The 18,594-nt window shown below is 48.4% G+C and overlaps 1 protein-coding gene across 5 annotated transcripts in view; it reads right to left on the reverse strand.

Moving 5' to 3' along the window:
• Positions 1-18,594, reverse strand: part of NEXMIF (neurite extension and migration factor) — a 194,663-nt gene that overhangs the window by 111,278 nt on the left and 64,791 nt on the right. The window contains exon 1 of one of the 5 annotated variants that reach the window (XM_074200055.1): positions 5,487-5,532. The exons of 3 other annotated variants lie outside the window; for them this stretch is intronic. The gene's annotated coding sequence lies outside the window, so the exon portion shown is untranslated. Of the gene's footprint in view, positions 1-2,761; positions 2,830-5,486; positions 5,533-18,594 lie in introns of those variants that run through there. One more of the 5 variants, XM_074200054.1, reaches the window with a different exon arrangement.

The raw sequence follows: 18,594 nt of genomic DNA on the forward strand, positions 1-18,594 counted from the left end.
GCCGGGGGACAAAAGCCTCGTCCTCACATTCCTTCCAACTCTGACATTCTAGGAATCTATGATTCCCTGAATCTGCAAACACACACACTCTCTCTCTGTTTCTCTCTCTCTCTCTCTCTCTCTCTCTCTCTCTCTCTCTCTCTCTCTCTCTCTCTCTCTCTCTCTCTCTCTCTCTCTCTCTCTCTCCTCTCTCTCCTCTCTCTCCTCTCTCTCCTCCCTAAGATGAGCTTTGCTCATTCAGCCTCCAAAGCTGGGTCTGTTTGTCCTGGGTCCCTCCAATCCAGGACCCAGGACAGGGAACAGCTCATCCCTCCAGCCCCTCCTTGGCAGAACAGCATCACCGGTTCTGAGCAGCGCGGGAAGGGAGGGGCCCGAGGCCCGGAGCTGGGAGCCACCCGAGAGAAAGCCCTGGGTTCAGAGCCAGCGGCCCAGGGTCCAGATCCCGACTCTAGGTGGCGCAGTGCAGCCAGAAAGCCCGAATCCAGCCCAAGCCTCCCAGCCCCGCTAGCTAGCTACTCCAACACAAATTCATTCACCTGGCCATTTTCTCTGCCTCAGTTTCTCCGTCTGTAAATTGACATCTACCTGCCAGAGCCGCTAGAGAGCAGATGCTCTGCAAACCTTAAAGTGTTATCTCTAACGTCGGTGGCCTGATCTTCCTCCTCCTCCCACTACTATCCTTGCGCTGGTCCCAAATCATTTTCTCTCTCCAGGAGCTCAAGCTGGGGGACATAGTCCTGCATTACACGCTATGAGATCAACCAGCATTAGATCTGCTGTATAACCTTGGGCCAGGCACTTCCTGTCTGAGCCTCAATTCCCCCAACTAGGAAATGAAGGGTATGCTCCAAATGGTTTCATAGATTCCCCCAACCAGCTAGAAAAGAAACGGGGTTTGACTGCGTTGTTGCTTTTGGGCAGTTATAAAAGGGGGTACAAGGGAGGGAAAGCTGGCCCTGGAGCCCCAAAGCCTTCCAACATTCTTGGGAAAGCTCTCCCAAACTGCCCCTTCCCCCCCCCCCATTGGGTGAATCATTGAAGCTCCCTCGACCTGAGTTCCAAGGAATAATAATGCCAGCCCCTCCCTCCCAGGGTGGTAGTAAGGCTCCACTGAGAAAACATGCCCCGCTCTTTGGAAACCTTGGGGGGGGGGGTGCTGGCTCTTGAGCTTATTCCCCAACTGGGCATGGGAAGCCCCCTTGGAACATCAGAATACTTCACCAGCTCCCCCCATAGCCAGACCATCATCTTCAACAGAGAGAAAACACTTGATGGCCACAGGAATTAGCAATCATTGCATGTGTTACACACACACACACACACACACACACACACACACACACACACACACATACACACACTGAACTGGAACCCAGCAGTCGGGACAGCAACAAGGTTGGTTTAAAAAAAAAATTCTCCCTAGAAGTAAGACAAACCTGTGGGAATGGCCAGCTGGAGACCCAAAGGACCCAGTCTTCAGCACCCCCCCCCAGGCAGACAGCAATTTGCCACTGATTTGGCTTGGTGATCCAAGGCGCCCAGCTGCCTGTCACTGGTAGCTAGCCTCTTCCCAAAGGGGAAGCACAGGAAATCCAGAAAGATCTTGGGCAGAAAGATCCATCTAGGAGCTTACTGTCATGGAAATTAAGAATGGAGAAGAAAAGGATCTCCAAGATCATTGAGCCCACCTCCCTCCCTCCCTGTTTTACAGATAGAGAAACTGAGACTCAGGGAGGGAAGTGCTGTTGTAATTCAAGGCTAGAGACCTACTAAGTGATAAAATCACTTCCTCAGGTCTCCTGCCTCCGATCTCAGCAATGGTTCCACCAACCAGCAAGATTTCACTGGATTTCACTATCAGTCCGACCTGAGGCTGTCTTCCCAAAGCAGGGGTCCTTAGCCGCTTCAGGATTATGGATCCCCGTTAGCGGTCTGGAGAAGTCTCTGGACCCCTTCTCAGAATCACGTCGTTAAATGCATCAAATACAAATAATTATAAACGAAATAAATGATATAATTTTTTAACAAGCCAAGTTCATAGACCACCCCCCCACCCCCAGATTAAGAATACCTGTTCTGATGAGAGCTGGAGAGACAGAGAGTGGAAAGGGGAAGAGCAGAATGATCCTTGGGACCCTTGGGTCAGGCCCTGCAGCACCTGGACGACCTCCCTCCCTCCCTCCCCCCACCTAGCCAGAGTAGCTCAGCTTTCAGGGGTTCCCATCTCCCCTTCCTCAGACATACAATCGGATTTTTTAGTCCCGTGCGCGGGGCTAAGTCACAGAATCGCCCTCCCGCCGGGGTAAGTGGAGCCCTGGGGGGCAGCCGGGCCAAGCAGTACCCCAACCCAGCCAGCAAAGCAGCCAGTCAGCCTAGGCGTGGGCATCTCCGGTGCCAGAGCAGCCCAGTCTACTCTGGGACCACAGCTCGGCTCAGCTCCGATTATTGGGAAGTTCCTCCTGCCCAAACCTCGATTTGCCTTTCTGCAACGACCAGCCCTCCCCTCAGGGACCGAGCAGAGCAAGCCCCTCTCGCAGAGAAGAATCCTAGCAAGCCTAGAAGCCAGTTCTCATTCTGCCGCCGACGCCCCCCCCCCCAGTCGCCAGTCCCCAGTCTTTGCTTGTCCAGTCTATCTCTTACCCAATCCAATATATAACCAAAGAACGGCGAGCCAGGTTCTGGGAAGCCGCCGAGGAAGGAGCCCCTCGGCGGGCTCCCAGAGCTGCGGCTCTGCCGGCGAGGAGAGAGCTGGAAGACTCACAGTTGGCGGAAGAGAGAGGCTCCCGAAGCAAGTGCTGGGGCAGGTCCGAGGGTCGAACCCCGCTGCTGCCAGCGCAGCCGCGCCACCCGCTTCGGAGGCTGCAGCCCGGGCTGGGCACCGGCGGTGACTGTTCCATAGGCTGATCACCCGAAACTGAGAAAGTCTGTGCCAGAGGGTCCCTGATGTGCAGGGCGAAGCCCCGCCTCCTCCCAGCCTCCGCCCCCACAAGGTAAGCTTGTTTATGGCTCGCTACCACACAAAGCCACCGCCGCTGCCGCAGCCAGTGGACTCGGGGGGTTTGCCAGAGCCCCGGGGAGGGGGCCAGGCCAGCAGGGTCCTAGGCACACTGGGTCGATGCCAGGCAGAGTGCGTGGCAGCACCACTTCCAAGCCCAAGCTTGTCGCTGACCCCTTGGCCAAAGAGGTCCCTTCCACTAAGCTCCAGGAGAGGGCCCTCCTCTAGCACAGCTGGCTTTTTCTCAGGACTTAAGGCTGCCTGCTGCCGCCTACTTGCTGTCCCAATCTTTTGACCCGCAACCAGAAGCTTCGATTATCAACCCCAAGGGTCACTCGGGAGAGTGCGGGAATACAGATTGTGGAGAAGACAAGGGATCTGGGATTTGAGTCTTCCCTACCGTTCAGCTCCAACCTCTCAAGGAAGCTTCAGTCCCCATCATTCCCCCACACACAGTGGATGGTACAGTCCAATGGGACATCTTGACTGCCACAAACATAGCCCCCCCTTTGGTGTTCCCTACTTTCAAGACCTGAAATCCTACAGAGGACCAGATATTAGAATTGGAAGGGCTCATAAGGCTCAGCTGCTCAAACTCCACTCATTTCACAAAGGCAGTCATGAAGACCCAGAAGAGGACACAGCCACTTGGGTCACATGATCATAGGATTAAAGCTGGAAGAGCCCTTAAACAACATCTAGAACAACCATGATCATCTAAACAAATAAGGCACCTGAGGCCCAGATCAATGCTAGGAAGCATATGATTTCAGAGTTCAAAGAAACCCCCAAAGTCAACCAGGTCTGCGGCCTACCTGAACCATGACTATAATATGTTGGATAAGTGGCCATTCAAATGTTTCCAAACTATCCTTTGTGTAGCTACCAAAATCATTTCCTTCAAACATAAGGCTGGCCCTTAGGCCTCTGCTGTACAGCAGGATGTAGCGTAAGTCCAAATGTCTCCAATTAGTTTTTAAAGGTCTACATACTCTGGCCTGCATTTCCAGACTTTGGCCATCTCACCCTGCTCCACAAATGATTTCACCTGTTCCTTGGACTCAGCAGGCCAAATCCCAACCTTTTGTAGAGACTGTTCCACATGCTTGAAATGTCCTCCTTCCCAAGTTGGCCTCTTAAACTCTTCTGCTTCATTCAAGGCCCAGCTCAGGTGCTATTTGGGAGGCAGCCAAAGAGGCTCCCCTACTCCTGGCCATATGGTAGCCATGCAGAGGATTTCCTGGGAAGCAGCATTCTAGAATCCAGCCTTCTAGCCAACGAGGGAAATTTCTTAGGCAGTGGCTGTCTCAAAGGTTATCCCACAGGTTTGGGTTTGGGGATTTGGCCTTCAATTGAAAGAAGACAGTTGGGTTTTTTTTTTTATTCTGGTGAGGGGGAGTATAACAAGGTAGATCATGACATAAGGAAAGATGAGGGCCTGAGTGGACATATAAAAATGTCCACAAAAAAAAACAGAAGGAAAAATTTAGAAAAAAAATTTTTTTTAAAAAGGAAAATAGCTTTTAGCACTAATATGCTGAATTGAGTATCTATTTTTTATTTAAAAAAACTGTAATAAGATGTGCGGTTTCGTATACAATCATCTTTTTTTTTCTCTTCTTTCTATATGGAAATGATCAGCTTTGTTGCGGTTTGTCAATTTCAGAGTAACAAAAAATGCAAATCATTTTAAAAAAAAAGCTGGATTGGTCTCCCCAGTAAACATTCCTTCCTCAGAACTGTAGGGGGAGCCATAGGCCAAGGTGGGAGTGGTCATGGGTCTAGATGCTTCTAAGCTGCTAAAAGGCAAGACTCAGCTTGGAACCCGGGGCTTCCGTGGAATACCCACTGGCTCTGGAATCACAAGAGCTGGTCCAGACCCCCCACCTCTGCTCCTTGCTATGGACAAGGTCTCTCCACTCCCTGGGCCTCGGTTTCCTCCTCTTTAAAACGAGGAGGCTGGCTTTGATGACTGGTCTCTAGGATCCCATCCAGCTCTGGCTTCAGCTGTATAAATCCTAGGATCTGAGGCAGTATCTTGATGTCTAGAGACTGATTGCTTGCCTTCCCCCCCCCCCCCAACTGCTAAGGATTCTGGTCAAGTGGATCTGCCTGCCTAGGCCAGAGGATATTCAGTTTTTTGTGTGCATCACGGACCCCTCTGGCAGTCTGGGGAAACCAACAGTCATCTCCTCAGAATCATGTTTTTAAATACAAACAATAAACTACATGCGATTACAAAGAAACCAATTATACTGAAACAGTTATCAAAATGGGTTGGAAAAAAAACAAACCAAGTGCACAGACCTCATGTTAGGAACCCTGGTGTAGGGGAAGAATGGAGGAGAGAAAATGAGGGTAGAGGAAAGAATGGAGGCTGGCAGCTGCCAACAGGCAGCCCCGTGCCCCTGGGAAAGGTTGGCTCCCCACCCTCCTCAGCATCCCTCCCCAACTGCCTCCCACCCCAGCAAGCCTCCCTACCCTCACTCACTTCACAAGACTTCAAGGATCTGTGGTTTCCCCAGTGTTGGCCCTCCCTCCTCTGTGGAAGATCAAAAGGCCTCTCTGCTGTAACTGAAAAATCCTTGTCTGCTTGCTCAGCCTGTCCACATTTTCTGGGCTAGGCCCGGCCTTGGGCAGCAGGCCCACACGTAGTCAGGGCCTCAAGGGCTTTCCAGCCTGCTATGGCCTGACCCAGCTTGAGCTCAGAGGCCTTCACCTTCCCACAGCTCCAGTGCCCCAGGTGACATGCAGAGAGGGAGTGGCCTGCCAGGACCCAAAGGGAAGGCTGGCCTGGCTCTGCCACTTCCCAGGGGGGGCATCCTCACATTGAAAGGCAAAGGCAGTCGTTTGGGCCTCACTACCATGAACTCCCTGCTTGTTCTCCCTTCAGGGTATTTTTTGTATCAGCAGCTTCAACCAGGTGTATGCTTTGTAAACCAAGGAAAAAAACAGGATTTATGGTTTTTTGTAAAGTGGCTGAGTGGTCCTTCAAGACTTAGACTCATTTCTAAGGGGTGAGAGGCTAGGGATGACAAGAAGGAAGGAAAGCAAAGAGGGGGAGGGAGGATAAAAGGGAGAGGGGAAAGAGGAGAGGAGGCAAAAAGAAAAAGATGGAAAAGCAGCGAGGGGCAGGGAAGAGAGAAAACAGAGACACTGAGGAGGTGGAGAGGGAGAGAAAGGAGGGAGGAGAGAAGAGAGGAGACAAGAGGGAAGAGAAAAGGAGAGGGCAAGAAAGAAAGAAAAAGAGAAGAAAGGGGAGGCCAGAGAGAAAGGGAAGAGAAAGAAGAGGCAGAGGAGAGAAAGGAGAAGGTAAAAGAGAAAAAGAGAGGAGTTTAAAAGGGACCATGGTAAACAGAAAATGAGAGGAAGGGGAGAGGAAAGGAGAAAAGAAAATAATGCTGGGGGAGGGGAGGGAGAACTGATAAGGGAAAAGAGAAAGATGGGGGGAGGAGAGGAGGAGCTAGAGAAGGGAGAGAGAAAAAGAAGAAAGGAAGGGAAGGGCAGAGAGAGAGAGACAGAGACAGAGGACAAGAGAAGTGGGGGAGGAGGGGAGGACAGGAAAGGGTAGAGAGAGAAAGAAAGCACGAGAAGGGAAAGATTCCAAGCCTAAGACAAGGGGAGAAATGAAAGGAGGCGAAGGGAAGGGAGGAGGACGCAGCAGCAGGTCGGAGGTCAAGGAAGAGAACGGGCTAACTACATTTGGATTCCCTAGCTGAGCACTGTGTTTGCCTAAGAAGATTTACTGGCTGGAGGGGATGAGCTCTGTGTATGCAGCGGGGGGCTGGGAAGGCCTGAGCTGCATGGAGGCCCGAGGCCTCAGGGTGGCAAGGAGCCCTGGGGCAGCCCCGGCTCCCTCCCCGCCCAGCTGGGTATCCTGGGCAGTATCAGAACCTCCACTAGAGCATCCCTCACCTCCTCCTGGGTCCCAGAGCAGCTGCCCACCAGGCCCTGGCGCTGGTCCTGCTGCAAGCCTCCCCAAAGAGGTGGAGAAGGGACTATTGTGACTCAGTGGGCAAGGGAGGCAGAGAGGAAGTGGGGCTCCAAACTGCTGGGACAGGCACTGTGGCAAGAGGAATGAAGAGGGCAGGAGACTGGACCATTAGGAGACCTGCCATCTGTTCCTGCCTCTGCTTTTGCTTGGATACCACTTCCCATCCTGGGTCCTCAGTTTCCTCATCTAGCAAATAAGGGTGGGTGAGGGTGGCCTAGGTGAGAGATTTCTTCACCTCTATTGTGTCAAAACCCCTGGAGCAGTTGGGTAAAGCTGCCGAAGAATCAGGTTTTTGAATACATAAACCAAAATACGGGAAATTGCAAATGAAACCAATTATATCGAAATGCAGTTATCAGAATATAACACTTAAATATGCCAAGGTCGCAGGCTAAGGGTCAAGATTCATCGGATATCAGGCAAGGCAAGAGAACAAAGGGAGCAAAAACAAGCCGAGAGGCCCAGGCTGCAATTTCTCATCTAACACAATGAAAGAGAGACAGAAACAGAGACAGCAAGGGAGAGGAGAGAGAGGCAGACAGACAGACAGACAGAGACAGAGACAGAGAGAGAAATACTGAGAGCAGAAAGAGACAGAGGGTAACATAACTAGAGACAGAGAGAGAGACTGAGGGAGAGAGAGAAAAAGAGAGGGAGAGGCAGACAGACAGAAGAGAGACAGAGAGAGAGACGGACAGAGAGGAAAAACACAGAGACAGAGGGAGAGTCAGAGAGAGACAGAGATCAAGAGACAGGCAATGATAAAGACACAGAGAAAGGGATAGAGAGGAGAGGCAGAGACAGTGATAGAGAAAGAGGAGAGAGCAGAAAGAGAAGGGAAGGTGGGGAGAGAGACAGATACAGAAAGAAGAGATAGGAGAGGAGAGACATAGCCACAAACAGGAGAGAGAAGGGAGAGGGGAAGACAGACAGACAGAGAGACAGAAACCAAGAAACAGGACAGAGACAAAGGGGATAGAGACAGCAAGGAAAGGAGAAAGAGACAGAGCAGAGAGAAAGGAGACAGAGGAGGAGAGAGACAGACAGAGATAAGAGAGAGAAAAGAGGAGAGAGAGAGAGAGACATAGAGGAGACAGATATAACAGAGACAGATTCAGAGAGGAGAGAGGAAAGAGAGACAGAGACAGAGAGAAAGAGAAAAAGAGAAACAGAGACACAGAGACACAGAAAGTGACAGAGACAAAGGAAACAGAAGAGAGGAGAGGAGAAAGAAAAAATAGAGAGGAGTGAGAAAGGAGAGATAGGGAGGGAAAGATAGACAAAAAGACAGACAGAGAGGACAGAAATAGACAGGAGAAACAGAGAGACGAGGAGAGAGAGACAAGGGGAGAAATGAAAGGAGGAGGGAAAGAAAAAGGGAGAGACCAAGAGACAATGAGAGACACACACACAGAGAGGGACAAAGAGGAAAGAGAGACAGTGACAGAGAAAGGAAAAAGAGAGAAGGAAGGGGGGAAAGAGAGACAGACAGAGACAGAGAGGAGAGGGAGATAAGAGAGGAGAGAGACAGAGACATATACAGAGGAGAGAGAGAGAGAAGGGAGAGAGGAGAGAGAGAGAGAGAGAGAGAGAGAGAGAGAGAGAGAGAGAGAGAGAGAGAGAGAGAGAGAGTTAGTGAGAGTCAGACAGAGATCAAGCAACAGAGGAGAGAGGACAGAGGTAAAGGAGACAGAAACAGCCAGGAAAGGAGAAAGAGAAAAGAGAGAGACAGAGAGAGACAGACAGATGGACATATAAGACAGGGAGAGATAGGAAGTGAGAGAGAGACAGACCAACAAAAAAAGACAGAGAGGACAGAAATAGGAGAGAAACAGAGAGACAGAGGAGAGAGACAGGGACAAGAGAGACAGAGGGAGAGACCAAGAGATAGACACACAGAGAAAGGAACAGAGAGGAGAGACAGAAACACTGACAGAAAGAGGAGAGAGGAGAGAGAAGGAAGGTGGGGAGAGACAGACAGAGACAGAGAGGAGAGAGAGGAGGAGAGACAAAGACATACCCCAACACAGAGGAGAGAGAGAGAGAGAGAGAGAGAGAGAGAGAGAGAGAGAGAGAGAGAGAGAGAGAGACCAAGAAACACAGAGAACAGAGACAGCGAGGAAAGGAGAAAGAGAGAGACAGAGGAGAGAGAGAAAGGGGGGAGGGAGGGAGAGAGAGAGAAAGAGAGGCAGAGAGATAAGTGACAGAGACAAAGAAGACAGGCAGAGAGATGAAAGGAGAGAAAAGGAAAAAAAGAGAGACAGAGAGAGAGGAAAGAGAGGAAAAAGGCAGAGACAGAAACAGAGAGAACAGAGGCGAGAGGAGACAGAAAGAGAAAGAGCCAAAGACATTAAGACATACAGAGAGGAGAGAGAGAGAGAGAGAGAGAGAGAGAGAGAGAGAGAGAGAGAGAGAGGACACAAAGACATAAACAGAGAATGAGAAGGGGACCACTTTCAAATATTGTAATGATCCAGTGAGAATGTAAGACAAGTGCTCTGTAAATCAACATAACTGCTCTGTAATCATCATCATCACTGACACTGCTCCTAGGATTCAAGCTGCAGGTTCCAAGCTAAACCCATTTTCCTCTTCAAATAACTGAGGCCAGTTCTAATGATCCAGTTCATTTTACAGAAAGTGAAAGGAGCTCTGGGCTCTGCCCTGATCTACAGGTTTCCCACTCCATGGGAGCAGCCATCTCGCCATCGGAAAGACCAGTAGCTGAGGCAGCGGAGGATTTTAATCTGAGGGCTCTGAGCAGCAGTCAGATAAAGGCAACAAGAGAGCTGCACATGTGTGAATGAGGGTGTGTGAGTGCACTTCGAGAGAATGACACCCTGCCAAAACCTTCGTATGAAACCCAAACAGTGAGAAGTCTGGAGGAGAAGTCTGTCTCATTCATTCATTCCTGGGCATCAGTGGATTTTGAGCTGGAAGGGAATCTTAGGTCATTTAATTCCTCCTTCTTCTCACCAGGCCAAAAGAGGGAAAATAAGTTGGCCAAGGTCACCAGGCCTGGTACAGGAAGAGTTGGGATTTTTTTTTGTTTGTTTTTTTCACAACAGCAAAGCATTTAATAAAAACATAAAAACAGTTTTTAAGTTTTTAAGAATTAGCTATCAGGTCATAGTAGCATCCTCTGTTCTCCATCCACAAAAAAAAAGGTGCAAGGGACCTCTCAGAGGCTCTGGGGACCCAGTGGCGGGGGGAGATCTCCCCTGAGCTCTAGCCCCAAGTCCCAAACAGTCACTGGACGGCCTAGTCGCAGCTTAAACTCACCATGCTCAAAAAGGAAATACTCTTTTTTCCACAAACCTGTTCCTCCAAATTTCTCTATTTCTGTTAAGTGACAGGAATTGAACCTTCAAGGAACCCAGTACAGAAAGATGTAAGGGGTGTCAGCAGTAGGAAAGGGATTCGGCCCTGCTGAGGGGAAGGAAGGACCTGAAAGAGAAGCAGATTTCAGGGCAGCTGGGTGGTACAGTGGATAGAACTCTGGCCCTGGAGTCAGGAGGACCTGAGTTCAAATTTGACCTTGGACAATTAATAATAATCATTGCCTAGCTATGTGACCTTGGGCAAGTCACTCAACCCCATTGCCTTAAATAAAATTTAAAAAAAAAGAGAGGCAGATTCCCACTCAATCATTCAAGGAAGTTGCCTCTGGAGATACTCACTCCTCAGTATGGTCCAGAGGGGGTTCTCTCTGGTCAGTATGGGCTAGACTAGACAACCTGGGAGACCCCTTCCCCTTCTCATGGAAGAGGTGACCCTGGAAGGCCAGGCAAAGATGTTAGATTAGAGGGAGGGGCAATGCATTTTGGAGAGGAAAAGACAGAGTGGCTGGAAAGTAGGGAACATTTCTTCAGTTCTGTAATTGTTGGGATACCATTCTGCTAAGTCCAAATAGCATCAGCGTTCATAGAGATGGAGATTTAGGAAGGGACCTCAAAAACTACCACCTAGTCCATTTGTATTACTTCAGAGGGAAAACAGATAACAAATCTCTTGATTTCTCAATGGATGGGGAGGGGCAAAGGGAGAGAGAGAATTTGGAACTGAAAAATAAATATGTAATTACAAAAAAAAAGAAAAAGAAATTAAGAAATCAAGTAGTTCAATCCCCTCATTCTACAAAAAAAGAGAAACTGAGGCTCAGAGAGGAGCAGGGGCTTTAGTAAGTGGCAGAAGTGGCATCTGAAGCCAAGTCCTCACTTCAAATCCACAGGTTCCACAGCTACCACACTGCCCAAAGCAAATGGTTCCATGCCTCTTCCAAACCTGTGTTTCCCAGGATTTCCCGCCAGTTAGGCAAGAGATCTTAAGGGAGCAAGAGAAGAGGGAAATACCACGCTTGGGAGTTCAAAGCCCTGAGAAGGAGGCCCGGCTCTCTCCACTTACTTGCTGTGTGACCTTGGCCCAGTCCAATCCATCCATGAAGAATGAGTCAGGCATTTTGCTAAGTGCTGGAGGGTTCCTTCCCTCCTCTGGAACATGAGGAGCCTGGCTTAGATCACTTGGGGATTCCTTATTCTCCATTACCCCCAGACTACTTGGCTCCTCTTGGCCCCTATTTCAAGTCTATCCATCCATCCCTTCAAGCAAACTTATACAATGCCAGACCAGGGTAGTCCCACAGAGCTTATGCCATCCAAGTCCCTTGACTTACAGAGAAGGAAACTGAGGCCTCGAGAAGGCAAGACCTAACTCACTAGCCCTGTGCCTTCACATAGCAAGGAAATAGCTGAGGTAGGGCCTGAGCTACCCAGAGACTAAAGGACCTTATACCTTGCTGAAGTCATCCTTTTCTGGGGAGGAAGATCTCAGGAGGGTTGTGACTTGTCCAAGGTCACAAGTGGAAGAGGCAGGATTGCTAACAGAGTGCTCATCTCTTTCTGCCACTGTTCTTTCAAAGCAGAATACAAGACCAAGGTCAGACCAGCCTTTGGGGAAGGGGCAGGACAGCCTTTGGGGCAAGGGCAAGGCACTGCTTATGGGCCTCCAGCTGTGTCAGACCACTTGGGCACATTTCAAATGAAATCATCTCTGCTATATACTCTTGAAAATTGTAATCTTGCTGAGATGAGGATTTGTGAAAAAAATGACAATTACAGAAAGCTTGTCTCAAGGAGAAGAGGTCTTTTTGTTTAGTTAGTTAAATTTTTAATAATGCCAGGCTGGAAGAATAAAAAAGGGAGCAGGAGAGGGAGAAAGAGTGGGAGCTAGCCTCCTTCCTAGCAGGGCTCTATCAGAAACCACATTAAGATGCAAACTATTGCTCTGGCTCTCCTTCCAGACATCCACGTGGGCCCTTGGCCACTTGAACGGTGCTCACCCGGGAGCCAGCTCACATAGACAAAAGATACAAATCCCAAGTCAAGTTGACTTTGGGCTACCCACTGTCATACCCTGGGTCTTAATACTTTCCTCTGTAAAATTAAGGAGTTGGACTAGCTCAGGTTCTGATGCTTCCTAGCTAGGGAATCCTGGGTGGCCTCTCTGAGCCTCAATTTCCTCAAATGTAAAATGGACTAATCCACATCTTACAAGGCTTTGGAGAGGAGAGCACCTTTAGAGGCACCGGGCAAATGGAGAGCTCATCTAGTCTATGCCTGGTCTCTAAGGCAGGACTGCTCTAAGGCAGTCAAACTACCAACCTGGTAGTCCAGGGAACTGTACCAGATTTGGACAGATTATAAATCTTTCCAAGTCTAGAGTTCCTTCTTATCCTCCTCCCCCATTTCCCCTAGTGGCCTGGAACCTCTGTCATTCATGCCAGCCAATCTGACCTTCATCTGGGAGAAGGATTTAGAGTCAGTAAAACTGAGTTGAACCCTGATTCTGACACTTATTAGCTGTTTGATCTTGGGCCTCAGCATCCTCACCTGGAAAAAGGAGGGAGTTCAGACACCACAGAAAGAGAAAAAGAAGCCAGCTGCACCAAAAATATGTATGGCAGCGCTGTCAATGATGGCAAAAAATGGAAACTGGGGAGGGGGCAGGCAGAAGAGGTCCCAATCCAAAGGGGGATGTCTGCACAAATGATGGCACATGAATTGGGCCCTAAGAAATGACACTATAAAACAATTTCAGAGAAACCTGAAGACTGGTATGAGCTGATACAGAGAGTCGGAAACAGAACCAGAAGAACAGTGTATACAGTAATAGCAACAATTTTGAGTCAAAACAAGCAACTGGGATAAGCACAATGACCTACCACATCTCCAGAGGCCCCTTGAAGAAGCCTGCTGTCCAAGGGTGAAGAGTATAGGCATATATTTTTGGACATAGCCAATATTGGTTTTGCTTCTCTCTCTCTCTCTCTCTCTCTCTCTCTCTCTCTCTCTCTCTCTCTCTCTCTCTCTCTCTCTCTCTCTCTCTCTCTCTCTCTCTCTCTCTCTCTCTCTCTCTCTCTCTCTCTCTCTCTCTCTCTCTCTCTCTCAGGGATGGGATGAGAGGAGAGAGACAAAAATAAATGCTAAAGTTAATTAGTTAAATATAAAAATAAATATTTTACCATCTCAAAAATGAATTAAAAGGCTGGGAGCTGAACTAGATGACTACTAAAGTCCTGTCCAACTCTCGGGTCTCTGATCCTGTGACCCCCAAACCCAGCCCTGCCCCAGGAAGGATGCTTTACTTACATCTGGTCCAGTCTCTTTAATTGTCTTTGATAATGGAGCCCAATACTTCTTGTTCTCCAGCAGCTGTCCGAGACTTAGAGGCAGCCTTGAGCCCCCATTCAGTAAATTGGGCAATCAGGGCTACCACTCCTTTCTGTTCTTCCTCACCCCTTTTCTCTTTCAGCTCCAGGCTCCCCACTAGCAACTCGATGCATTCCAAGAGCCAAGTGTGGGACAAGTCCAACAACAAGTGCAGTATGTCCATCCTCAGTGGCTAATGCAGCCAATGAGAAATGAGGGGCCAGGCTGGCCTCCCTGGGGCGGAGGGCGGGGGCTGATGCCTTTCCAAGTAGCGGGACTTATTTATTGTACTTTCCGTAGAAGGTCAGGACATCTAGATGGGCCCCTTGCACAACCTCCCCGGCTCCAGTAGAAAGAGTAAGAGATGGACAGACTGAAGATCCCTCACCTTTTAGAAAGTGCTCTGCCTAACTTCCCTCAGGGGTCTCCAAGTTTTGTTAGCCCATTGTATAGATGAGGAAACTCAAGCTTGGAAAGGAGGAAGGAACTGAAAGTCCAAGGTCACACAGCTAAACTAAACAGCAGAAGAAACTGGGAGCCAAAGGAGTTCTCCTTCTCCCCCCCACCCCCATACAAGACTCTGCTGTATTACAGTGTCCCCTCCCTAAGCCCTGGCCCCAACTCCAAACCAGTCCTGTCCTCAGGAGGTTGCATGGCAGCCCTCTTCCACCTGGGGGAAGAAGGAAAGACCCTCCTTCACCAGGCAGCTTTACTCTAACTACCCAACCTCATGTCCCATTGTCTCCCAGAAGACACCCTACCTTCTGTTGTGGCCAGCAGTGTCTCCTCCCCACTTCCTCCATGAGCCATGCACCTCTGTGCCTTAGCTCAGACACCTACCCTTTTGCCTAGCCCAATCCTCCCCCATCCTTTCTCCTATTCCTCAAGATAGCATCACATTTTCCACCCCCATGTCTTTGTACTGGCTGTGCCGGATGTTCCCTTTCCTCACCTCTGGAACCCCTGGTTTCCTTTGGAGGCCTACCTCAGGTGCCACTTTCTCTATTAGCTAGCCTTCTGGCCCTCCAGCCCAGCTGCTAGTACAATCCCCATTAACCTGTACTAGTTTTGTATATAGTACATGTTGGCTTCCCTCACTAGACTGGAAACGGCTGGACAACAGGAACTATTTCACTTTTGCCTGGGTAGGCTCCTTATCTGGCGTATCTAAGCATTGCTTAATCCCAGAATCCCAGAGTTGGAAGAGCCCCCCCGCCAAGGTTCTCTTGGCCAGTCTCCACCTGCATACCTCCAGTATTGAAAGGTTCATTACTTTCCACCAGCAGCTCATCCCATTCTGATACAGTGCTCTGGAACAGTTCTTTTTTCTACATCAAGCCTAAATGAATTTGAATTTCTCAGTGGTTTCTACCCAGTGTTCCTTGTTCTGCCCTCTGAGGTCAAGGAGAATAAGTCTAATTCTTCTTCTTTGACAGCTCTTCAAATAGTTCAAGACCGGTTTCCCATCTCCCCCTTCCTCCAAGTTTCTCTCCAGTAAGGTACAAGGCTACCCAAGTCCATGAGTCATCCATGAGGCCACTGCCTTTGGGATGGGGGGGATGGGGAGGCACAGCTGAACAGGGGCCTGGCCAACCCTCCCCTCCTCCACCCTGCCAGCAGCTGTCCCCCATTGCCCTGGTTCCCTGCTGCACATCTCTGAAATGGGATTCCTTCACTGCCAGCTGGGGCCAGGGTGGGCCCTGAGAATGAGAAGTTTTCCTTATTCTCTGCCTTGCCTTTCCAGATGGGAATACAAGGATGGCAGGAGGGGAACAAGAGTGAAGGGTTTGAATCTTGACTCTGCTATGGACTAGCTATGGAAACCCTTCCATCTCTGGGCCTCAGTTTCCTTTTTTGCAAAAAGGAGGGTTAGACTCTCTGTCCCCCAAGTTCCCTGCCACTTCTTAGCAAGGCTGGCAGTGGAGGTGATCACTTCCCCTCTGAACAGAGGAGAAGGAAACATTCAGCTAGAACAAAAGCATGTATGTGGGCCAACTAATCTTTCCCTCTCCAACAAGTACCTAAATCATGATTTGTTGAAAAATATGCTATTATTTCTTGAAGATTAGATAGAAAGCAGAATTGGACCCTGGGAGTAATTAGAAGGTAGACTTTCATGCTGTCATAATCTCTAGTGCTCAGCCTTGGTAAATAGTAACTAACACATTGCAGAAGTGATTTTATTCATTATTAATCACCAGCAATAACTTGTGTTTGTAATTTGTGACTCTGATCCAAGTATTTTCTAAACTTAATTTTAAAAATATATTTATTTCTGCCTCCTGCTCCCACCTCCCCCAAAACTTCTCTAGCTGCTAGTTTGGAGAGTCAGCCTCCTCCCCCCAAATAGTCCATTTCCACAGAAGAATTAAACTGTACACCAAACATTATGAAAATTGATTTTTAACCAATTTGGCCTCGTTCATCTTCATCATGTTTAGTATTCCACATTCCTTTGACAAATAATCAATCATGGGCCCAGGCATCCTAGCTTCTGAAAAGCTGTCAGAGTTTCAGATAAAATGAGAAACTTATCTGTTGGTAACTTAAAACATTATAATATGTCAGCAGGAGGACAGAGACAGGAGTAGGAATGACCAAAAACACAGAGAGGAGAGAGAAGGAAAGGAAGCAAAGGGGAGAAGATCATGAGAATGACAGAGGAAACGGAGGGAAAAGGAGAGAGGGCGGGAGGGAGAGAGATTGGAAGATCATGAAGTCTAAGATTTGGGACTGGGAGGGATCTTATGGAGACCACATCATGCATGCATCAGCCACTGAGCCTAGCACTATCTAGAGAAGGGCAAAGGCTTGGAGGGGGAAGGAGATCACCAATTAGGCTGCATGGTTAGCTCAGAGGTTGCAGGATTAAAGCCCCACCCCCCCTGAGTTCCAGGCCTTGGACAGACTGAGGCCAGGGTCTGGGATGAAGCCTCAAGGTAAGGAGTTCTCCTGGAAAACTAGAGACCCTTGGGTCTGAGTCTATCTCAGAATACTAGAAAAGAACCAGAGAATGAGTTTGGACTGGGCAGATTGTTACAAGAATTGAACTTTGATGGAAATCAGTCCCAGTCTAATCTAAGGAAATTTGTATTTGGGATTATGAAGCTTCCCCCTTCTTACAGAAGGGCCATCCCAGACTTGAGTGCCTGCTACCTGCAAAACACCATATCAAGGCTAGGGGAGATACTACCATAAAAAAAGACACTTCCTGGCTGCAAGAAGCTAGTTCTAGGGTGAATCAAACACGTACACAGAGAAATAAAAGATAAATTGGAATTTTTTTCAAAATCCGACCTGTGATTATATCAGGATAAGGATCTTCCAGGGAGAAGATCCCTTTACAACAAAGCCATCTGCCTTGGTGAAGGGACCTCCTCACCAAAAGTTCCTTAGATCCTTAAGGTGTTACCTGGGCCATTGAGAAAGTAGATGACTTGGCAGGGACACAGTCAAGACTTAAACCTGTGTCTTCCTCAGTCTGAGATCAGCTCTCTATTTGATATTCCATGTTGTGCCTCCATGCAAATTAGAATAGAAAAGTGTAATAGCATGAAGTGCTGTGAGATCAGATGAGGATCTCATAAAAAGATCAGAATCATTTCAACCTGGAGGAACCAAAGAAAGCTTCGGGCAAGAGGAAACAATGGAGCTAAGCCTTGAGAGTCATAAAATGGCAACAGCTAGGGGTGGAAGGAAGAGCTAAAACCATCTTGGAGTAGCTACGTATGGAGACTTGGGGTAGGGGTAGGTTAAGGAATGAGATGTGTTCAGAGAATCCCAGGTCCTGTTGACTCTAGGATCATGGTTACATAGTACATGTAATGCAAAGACTAGAGTTGAATTCTGAAAACTTGGGTTCAAACCTAGTCTCTATTACTTAGAATCTGTATGAACTTCTGCAAGTCATTTCCTTCTCTGGGTCTCAGTTTCCCATCTGTAAAATGAAGAACCTGGGCTTAATTAGGGGCTTGAAACCACTGGTGTATCATAGACCCCATTAGCAGTCTGGGAAGTCTTTGGGCATTTTCTCAGAATAATATTTTCAAATCGCTGAAGGCAATGCTCAGTTAGAGGTGAATGAAAATAAAGATGTTTTCCTGTCCAAATCTGAAGATGTCCTGAATTCTATTTCTGGATTCCTTGAGCATCCATAGACTCCAAATGAAGACCTCCTGGACAAAAATGATCTTTCAGATCTTTTCTGGTCCTGGCCCCCACCATATAAGGGGGACTCAGAAGAGAAAATTGGAAAGACAGGCTGGAAACCTAAAGGTGGCTTTGCCCCAGAAGACCTCCACCATTAATGAGGCTTTAGTTGTTGCTCAGTCATTTCATTCATCTCTGACTCTCCATGACCCCCTTTAGGGTTTTCTTGATACTAGATACAGAATCTTGGAATGGTTTGCCATTTCCTTCTCCAGTTTATTGTATAGATGATGAAACTGAGGCAAACAGGGTGAAGTGATTTGCCCAGGGCGACCCAGCTAGTACGAGTCTGAGGACAGATTGTAATTCAGGCTATCCTAACTCCAGGGTTGGCACCCTATTCACTACAGTGCCTGAGGCATTAATAAATATCACATATTAGATGGGGGGACTTAGAGTAATAGTGGGACCAACAGTTTATGTTTTTAGAAACATCTGTGTTTTTTTTTTGGTGTATAGGATTCTTGATTGGAAATATTCTCTACCAATGCAAGTCAGAACTTACAGGTTTAGAGACTTGCAGGGAGGGAGGAGAAGAAAGGGAGAACTAAGAGGTTTTTGTCAAAAGGAAAACTTAAACTCAGGTATTCCTGACTCACAAACCACTAACCCACCCTGCCTCTGAGAAAAATAACAGAGAAAAAAAAAGAATACTATGACATAGGGCTGAGGAGATGGCCCAGTACCAA

The sequence above is a fragment of the Macrotis lagotis genome, chromosome X (assembly GCF_037893015.1).
Source record: "Macrotis lagotis isolate mMagLag1 chromosome X, bilby.v1.9.chrom.fasta, whole genome shotgun sequence".
Classification (NCBI taxonomy): Eukaryota; Metazoa; Chordata; class Mammalia; order Peramelemorphia; family Peramelidae; genus Macrotis; species Macrotis lagotis.